We start from the raw sequence: 7,775 nt of genomic DNA, 5'->3' as shown, positions 1-7,775 counted from the left end.
CATCAAACTTTATAATTTGATGCTTTTTAAAATGACCGAAGGCAAAGGTTCTCGGAGTTCACAACGGAGAGGGATCCCTCCCCCAACCCCGCAGCAAGACAGACGTCTGCGTCCGCCCCGGGGGAGTCACCTGCAGGGGTGAGCCTGATCTCGGAGCTAGTAAAACTCCGAGAGAAGATTGATACGTCCATTGAAGAGACAGAGTCCAGGTGGGAGTCAGTCTCGGTCATACTGCAGAAACATGACTAAGACATTGAGAAACTCAGGCAGCGTGTCGGGGAGAGCGGGGTAACAGGCAATGGCCTCCAAGACCACTTCTGAGTCATCCATGGGTCAGGTCTGGGTTCTGGAAAATCGAGTCCCGAACTTAGAGGAACATATTGATGACATCGGAAATCCAGGTCTTTGGAAACACATTCGGTTGCTTGGCCTTCCCGAACGGGAGGAGGAAGGCCCGCGTGTTGATTTTCTGGAGCAATGGCACCCACAGCTGCTGTAACTAGAGTCAGAGCTGGGCTAGGTGTGGACTGAATTGGCCCACTGGGATGCTGTGTGCCAGAAGGGGTCAGACCAGCGACCCCGCCCAGTCCTAGGTCAACGACAGCATTTCAGGGAAAAATAGATGCTGCTGGAGGCCTCCATAGTCTCGGGGAAGGATTCTCATGACATGATATACAAGCGCTCTAGGATAATGCAGTTCCAGGACTTTTCTCCGTCTGTGGACCGCAAGAGGAAGACATTTGATGAGGTGAGGAAGCGTCTGAGGGATTTAAGTATTCAATATTCTGTGCAATATCCGGCAACGCTGTGCTGCAGTCATGGAGGATCTGTGCATAACGTCGGATCACCAGAAGAAATAAACTAATTCCTGGATGCTCTCAAGTCGACTGTGGGACTTGAACTGTATGGATAATGCCTTTATTTTGCCCTCCTTTTGTTTTTTTCATCCTCCTTTCTTCCTCTTTCTCTTCTCCATCTTTCCTTGGTGGGTGGGGGTGGGGGTAGTGTGTGGATCATTCCTTATCCTTTCTATGGACTCTTATCTATAGCTCGTGCGGGTTGGGAATGTTTCTGGGATTTTTAAAATTTGTTTGCTTATTACTTGCTGAGATTGTAATTTTGTAATTTTATGTATTTTCATCTTGTGTTGTTTTGCTATGTGTATCCAGGTGATGGTGTTGTGGGGGGGGGGGGGGGGAAGTGGGAGGGTCACCCATCTTTAACTTCTGTCTTATAAGACATTGGAATTTATTTGCTCTAATTTATAATGCCTTGTCCGAGGGCATGTCTCTGGCTGGGACATGCTATGACGGGATTATTGGAAGGTAGTAGTGCCTCCTGTGAACAAGGGGGAAAGTCTCCGTTTAAGTATGTTTTATGTTATTTGTTTTTAGGAGTAGTTCTTAGTTTTTTATTGATTTAGCTGTTTTAAAGAGTGTTTTATGTGTGAATCATTTTTGGATTTATTCAATGTCTTTGGGTGGGGATCTCCCTCCTGGGGGGTCTCGGGCTTGCTTGGACGATCATGGCTAGTCATTTGTTTCGGTGGTGCACCTGGAATGTCAAGGGGAGCCACTCACCAATCAAAGGAACAAGCTATTATCAAGTCTTAAAAAAGAAAGGGCGGATGTAACCCTTCTATAGGAGACATATCTACTTGATAAGGGGCATTCGAAGCTGCAATAGGGTGGTTTTGGCCAGGTGTTCTTTTCATCATTCAGCTCAAAAAGTAGGAGAGTAGCCATTCTAATTCGGAAGAATCTTCCCTTCCAAATGGTAAGCCAGATAAAAGATGACTCTAGATGGTATATATTAAGTTATACACTAGTACATGGAAAGGAATCTGGGATTTTGAATCTTTGTTGCCCCCCCCCCCCCCCCCGTGCACACATTTAAATTTGTAATGGAAGCGTTCTCCAAGTTGATGGTTCTCGGGGTGCACCACACAATTTTAGCGGGGGATTATAATTGTATCATCGACCCAGGAATGGCCAGAATACCTAAGAGCTCTGCGGGTATATCTTTGAGATTTAGGCAGTTGGCGGATCTGAATGTGGAGTTGGGGCTGGTAGATGTATGGAGGTGTCTTCACCCGGAGGCTAGAGACTTTACTTTTTATTCTAACCCACGCAAGTGCCATACCGGAATCGATATGCTTCTGTCCCCTCAACATTTTTGAACTCAATATTGTTTTGTGAAGTCGGTCATATATATATTTCCGACCATGGCACAGTATAAATGGAGGTTAAGACTAGTGATGATGAGATAGCTTCCCGACATTGGGGTATGGACCTTTTCCTATTGAAGGATAGTAAGTATATAAAATATTTCTTGAAGAATTTAAAACCTTCTGGGATATCAACTCAGGCACGGCCAGTAACCCGTCGGTGATGTGGGAGACTGCTAAGGCACATGCATGAGGCTTGGTTATCTCATATTCTGTGCCCCGGAAAAGACAAAAGGGAGAACAACAGTGTCTGCTCGAGGCTTGCCGGAAGGCGGCTAAGACCCTCCATTACTAAACTACAGTGGGTCACAGCACTTAGGGTAACCTTGAATACCTTAATCAAACAGCAAAGAGGGAGATAATACTGGCAGAGCAGAGATTATTTGAATACAGTGACAAGCCTGGCAGGTATCTAGCATACCTTGCCATAAAGAAGAAGGCCGCCCAAGCAATTATGTCTTTAGAAAGAGTAATGGTACCTTGACCTGTGATCGTAAAAAAGATCAATGCAGTCTTTAGAAGATTCTATTTCGAATTTTATAGGCCACAGGGCTGTGAGGATAGAACAAGGAAGATAAAGTCTTTATTTAAAAAAAAGCCTTGCCCTCCCGGCCCTAACCTGGAAGCAGATGTTGTTCTTCAATGCCCCCCTAGCAACCCAGGAAATACAGGAGGCAGTGATGCAACTCCAGAGTGGCAAGGAGCCCGGACCAGATGGGGGAATTAGTCGGGCCACTTATAAATATGTATAATTACTCACATAATCTGGGCTGCCTCTCGCCTTCTCTGAGAGAAGCAAATATTTGTCTCATTCTCAACAAGGAAAAGGCTCCAAATGACTGCTCTTCATATAGACCTATAATCTTGTTGAATGTGGATTTTAAAATTCTCTCAATAGTGTTGTCATGAAGACTGGAGAGGGTTTTGCCATTCATTATTAAAGAAGGCTAGATGGGATTTATAAAGGGTCGCAGATCAACTAATAACACTAGAAGAGTCTTAAATATGGCACAAGCCTGCCAGCAGGGAGCGACGCCAGGATTAGTTGTCTCCCTAGAGAAGGCATTCGATCGGATAGAATGGCCATATCTCGTTTATATGCTCGAATGGTTTGGTGTTCGAGAGGTCTTTACTAAATGGGTTACAGTATTATATAATGATCCCAAAGCAGCGGTGATCACCAAACGTTTACGTTCAGATAGTTTCACGTTGGCAGAGATTGTCGTCAGGAATGCCCTCTCTCACCATTATTATTTACACAAGTGATTGAGCCGTTGGTGGAATCTGTACGAGCTGACCTTCATATAATGGCTCCGGAGGTTGGATCGGGTAAGCACAAAATTACTCTCTATGCAGTTGATGTCCTCCTATTCTTAAATAATCCATTGACATCTGTGCCCCGCTTAATTCAAGTGGTTAAATTATTTGACATGTTCTCAGGTTATAAAATCAATTTGTGAAATCAGAGGCTATGCCGCTGAGCAGTCTTGCCAGTATATCCAATTTTCCGGATGAATCCCGTTTTGACTTTGGGTTGTCACTGGGAGGTTTTCTTTACTTAGGTATTTTTAATACTCCGGCGTTTGGTCAGCTATATAAAGTCAATTATACACATTTATTGGAGAAATTATGATAGGACCTTCAACGCTGGGAAGATCTCCCAATATCCTGGCTCGGTAGAATAGCTTTGGTCAACATGAACATCCTACCTGGCTTTTTATACGCTATGAGAATGCTCCCCTTGATGCTGCTGAGACAAGCGCTGCGTAAGCTTTATGATTGGCTCGGCTCCTTTATTTGGAGTCATAGACGGTCCCTTATTAAATTAGAAAAGCTGCAGCTTCCACAAGTAAGGGATGGGCTGGATTTTCCGGATTTGAGGAGGTACCACTTGAGTTCTCTATTACCTCCGTAGCTGATTGGGTCTCTTGTGATCCACAAACAATCTGGTTCGATATTGAGGCATCCCAAGCAAAATATCCCCTCATCAATTTACTATTTATGGACAAGGTGAGAGTTATTACGTATCATTGTAAAAATCCTATTGTATTAAATACAATCAAAGCCTGGACGATAATGTGACAGGATGAGGGTAACCTACAAAAATCCTCCCCCATACCCCTATCGTGGGAATGTTGGGATTCCAGCCAGGGCTGATTGATGTATTCAGAATCTGGGAGTCAAGAGGTATCTCCTGTTTGGGAATCCTGTTCGATGGGGAGTCATGATGTCCTTCAAACAGCTGCGTCAGAAGTTTGGGCTGCGTAGCAACGATCTTTTTCGATAATTTCAAATAGGAGACGATGTTGATAATTGATCCTTATAAATCGGATAGGGAAAGGAGAGTGCGTCGGCCAATGGGCCCGCCCGTGGTCAGTACTCTCTACCATAAACTATTTAATAAGATATCAAAGGACATGGAATGGTTATATAAAATCTGCGGTGAAGAATTGGGGATGGAATTCTCCTGAGAGATGTGGGAGGACGTCTGGGAAAACGTTAGGAAGATGTCTATCTGTAACAGAACTCAGGCTATCCAATTCAAGATACTTCATTGGGCTCAGATGCCACCTGAGTGACTTGTAAAGTTCCAGGCAGGAGCATCTTCAATGTGTCCCATATGCAAAACAGAAGTTAGTCCTCTCACGCATTGTCTGAGGACATGCCATAAGATCTGCATGTGTTGGGACAGAGTAGAGAATGCCTTGGCAAAGATTGGGTGGGACCCAGTGCCTCTACTTTTGGGTTCCCAAATTTCCCTTCTTTGGATATATACAGGAGGAAATTATTCATTATTCTTTTCTTTCGTCCGGGCAAAAACGTTTTAGTGAATTGGATATCCGAAGGTTCCCTTTCAAAGGGCTTTCAAATTGGCACAGGATAATCATGGAATATACCCCCCTTGACTTCCTTACGAATATGGTGAACCAAAAGACGGAATTATTTCATAGAACATGGCAGACCTTTTTAAACTACATTGACACAGATATATCAGCCACATTGTTCAGGGCCTTTACTTAGCCGTGGGGATAGTTCTGGCTGCTTCGGGGGGTCCTGGGAGGAGGAATCCTGTATGAGTATGGGTTCTGTTATGGCTTAATATATATTTTAAAACATTTGTATCGAGTTATTTATTTTCTTTTCTCCTTTTGTTTAGTTTTAGTAATGTAGGATAACCTATTTTATGGTTTGCTGATTTGGAGAATAGATTAATAGTTTTTTAAAAATTCTATATTTGGGTTGTTATTATATTGTAAAGCAGAATACACTAGTTTGTACTATTTTTGTAATTTTGTAAAAAAAATTCAAAAATCTTGTTTTATTAAAAACAAACAGGGTGTCACGTTCATAATTTTCTCGTCTTCTGGGACCCTCCTTGATTCCAATGATTTCTGGAATATCACCATTGATGTCTCCATCCAGTTTATTTACCCATTTAGTTTTTCGAGCAATTTGTCCTAATCAGCTCTGCCTCCTCACTCACTTGAATTTTTCGGATATTATTCATGTCTTCCGCTGTGAAATCTGACAAGAAATAATTATTTAGTTTCTCATCTATTATTTGTTCCACGCTACTATCAATCCAGCGTCATTTTCCAGTGCCCCAATATCCACTTCTGCTTCCTGTTTTTGCCCTTAATATATCTAAAGAGACTCTTTCAGTCATCCTTTCTATCACTGGATAGCTTAACTTCATATTTAATCTTCCCCCTCGTTATTTCTTATTTTGTTGCCTTCTGTTCCTCTTTGTAAGCTTCCCAATCCTCTGGTTTTCCCACTGCCATTTGCCATGTTAGCTGCTTTCTCTTTTTCTTTTACCCTAGCCATGCATTCCCCAGTCATCCATGGATACCTCATCCTCCCTGGACAAGGCATCTCGGGATGAATCTCTGCTGTGACTCCTAAATTGCTCCAAGAAACTCCCGCCATTCCTCTTCCACTGTCTTTCCTGCTAGGCTCCTCTACCAGTCAATTCCACCCAGCCCCTCTCTCATGTCTTTGTACAGCTGTAATATTAACTCTGATTCTACTTTCTTCCTCTCAAATTGAAGATTAAGTTCAATCATATTACGATCACTGCCTCCGGAGGGTTCCTTCACCTTAAGATTACTTCTCACGTATGCCTCACTGCACAACACTAAATCCAGGATTGCCCGTTCCCTTGTTGCCTGCACCATAAGCTGCTCCAAAAATCCATCGTGTAGACATTCCACAAATTCCTTTCCTTGCAAACCACTACCAGTCTGATTTTCCCAATCCACCTGCATATCGAAATCCCCCCACTCATTGTAACTTTGCCTTTTTTCTACATATATTTTCTATCTCCTGGTCTATCATGCGCTCCAACTCCTGACTATGATTCAAAGGCCTGAATATTACTCCAATTATGGTTTTGCACATTTGTGGTTCCTCTATTCTACCCGCACACATTCCACACCATCTGACCCTACATTGAGTAATGGGAACTGAGTGATAGGACTGGAACACTCTTTAGCTTTGTCTTAAATTTATAGTTTAGACATAGAGTAAAAATATTTCATTTTAAATTACTTTGAAATGTCGCCACAGTGTGTTTCTTTGGCCAAATATTCTGTCTGTATTAGGGAAGAATACAAATTGTTGAAACTGTTGGAGAAGGAAGATAAGAAGAGGACATGAGTCTATAAAGAGATACAGGTTGGGCCAAGTGAACAGGCAAATATTGGTGTATGGAACATAGTAGGAAAAATGTGTCTGTGCTCAAAGATATTGGCGGGTTGAATGGAAACGTAATGTATTATTTCAGTGGAGACATTGGCTTTAGGCGCAGAGGAACCAGGCACCTTGGTTACAAAATAAAAACTTTACGTGTACATCAAACGTTTAGGGAGATAAGATAAATGTTCAAACTTTCTGACACAGAATACATTTAAAAGTAGGGGCGATTTTCTACAGATCTACAAGGTAATGGTGTTAGCACACCGAGAGAGCGATGACCACAATGATATGAAATGCAATCCATAGACGATTCACTCAGCTGACTCCGGGGACGAGTGTGTATTTCTGGAGGAAATCTTGAATTGACTGGCCTTGGATCTGCTGGGCTTTAGGCGAACAACATGTGATCTTGCTTAACCCCAGAATATTCCAAGTAGTCTTTCAAGTTGAATTCTGAAACAATGTTTCAGTTTGTATGAGAGATTACCATGATTGGATGGTATAAAACTGAAGAATGTCTCTGTTAAGAAGTTGGCGATTTGTTGTAATCATCTCATTGTGTTGTGTCTTTGTGGAATTCTCTTCCCAGATAGCGTTGGAGAATAAGACATTGAATATTCCTTAGGCAGAGGCAGGCAGACTATTGACTAAGAATGACGCACTAACATTGTAAGAGCAAAGGAGGAATGTGTGATTGAGGTCAAAATCAGATCATCCATGACCTTATCTAATGACGGAGCTATTTTGATTCCTTACTCCTGATGCTAGTTTCTACATTTCAAAGACAGTTACAAGCTCATCAGATCAATAAAATGTCCTCGTTGTTTAAAATTATTAGAAATTCGGATTG

Source organism: Chiloscyllium punctatum, chromosome 21 (genome assembly GCF_047496795.1).
Source record: "Chiloscyllium punctatum isolate Juve2018m chromosome 21, sChiPun1.3, whole genome shotgun sequence".
Lineage (NCBI taxonomy): Eukaryota > Metazoa > Chordata > Chondrichthyes > Orectolobiformes > Hemiscylliidae > Chiloscyllium > Chiloscyllium punctatum.
This window is presented reverse-complemented; position numbering follows the sequence as displayed.